Genomic DNA, 1,168 nt, shown 5'->3' with positions numbered 1-1,168 from the left:
CTGCTGAGAGTGTGCGCTGGGGGCTGGGGTGCAGGGACCCGGCAGCATTTCCATCCGGGCCTGAGTTACACCAGCCGGGGAGGAGAAACACACTTTCTTACTGTTTGTCTGTCACCTGTTTGTTAGGGCATCCCGAGGGGGGTGGTCAGCGGGAGTCCAGCCTGCCCAGCACTCTGCCGTCGGCCTGTTTCAGCTCCAGCCAGGATGTGAAGGGCTGGGGGTGAGGCGGGAGGAACCAGGCGCCTGGCGAAGGCAAGAGAGAGGCTTGCAGGGCAAGGACTGCGTGCATAGTCCTGGCGGGGTCAGGGCTGTGTGACTCAAGTTAACCCTCAGAACAGTCGCAGGAGGTAAGTACTTCTATCGATCATCCTCAACACAGGTGTGGAAGATGAGGCACAGGGGGGTAAGGTCACTTGCCCAAGGTCACAGTAGCAGGGGACAAAGCTAGGATGTAAACCCAGGCCATCTGGCTCCTGAGCCCACATTCTCCTTCCCAACGTGCAGGAGCTGCCGGCACGGTGAAGGGCCAGCACTGGGTGCATGTGCTGTCCCTCCTCCTGGAACACTTGCTCACCCGCTCCGCTGGCTAAGTCAGTCCTCCTCCAGTTGTAGTTCAGGCGTCAACTCCTCTGTAGGATCCCCGCGCACCCCACTTTCCAGGAGCCCGACCGGAAGGGATCAGTCTGTGCGGCGTGGGTGCTAGAACGTCACAGGAAGCCTCCGTCTCACTGTCCTGAGGAGTTGGAGGAGTTTGGAAATAGATGGGGACCTCCCGGAGAGAAGGGAGCTGCGGAAGGGGGAGCCCTCAAATCCTTGGCTGACCCCTGACCTGTGCGAGCTTAGCGTGAGACTCCAAGACTCCTGGGGCAGGAACAGCGGCTGGAAGGCAGGATGTGCTGAGCAGAGCTCCCAGCGGCTGTCCACCGTAGGGTGGCCGTTCTGAAGCTGAGTCCCTTGGGGTTAGAGGGGCTGGAAAACCTTGGTTTTTCCTTTGAAACCCTCGAAGGGCCACATTTTAGGAGTGAAGTCGACATCTTAGGGCCAAAACAAAACATCCCTGCTCTTCCAGGCAGCCAACCAGTAATTCACTGGCCTGTTGGAACAAAATCCGGCTTTCTTCAGAGCCAGGACCTCGTACTATATTAACCACAGTCCAATACACAGTAAA

The sequence above is a fragment of the Phocoena sinus genome, chromosome 5, assembly GCF_008692025.1.
Source record: "Phocoena sinus isolate mPhoSin1 chromosome 5, mPhoSin1.pri, whole genome shotgun sequence".
Taxonomy (NCBI): Eukaryota; Metazoa; Chordata; class Mammalia; order Artiodactyla; family Phocoenidae; genus Phocoena; species Phocoena sinus.
The sequence above is the reverse complement of the archived record's forward strand: the minus strand, read 5'-3'. Positions refer to the sequence as shown.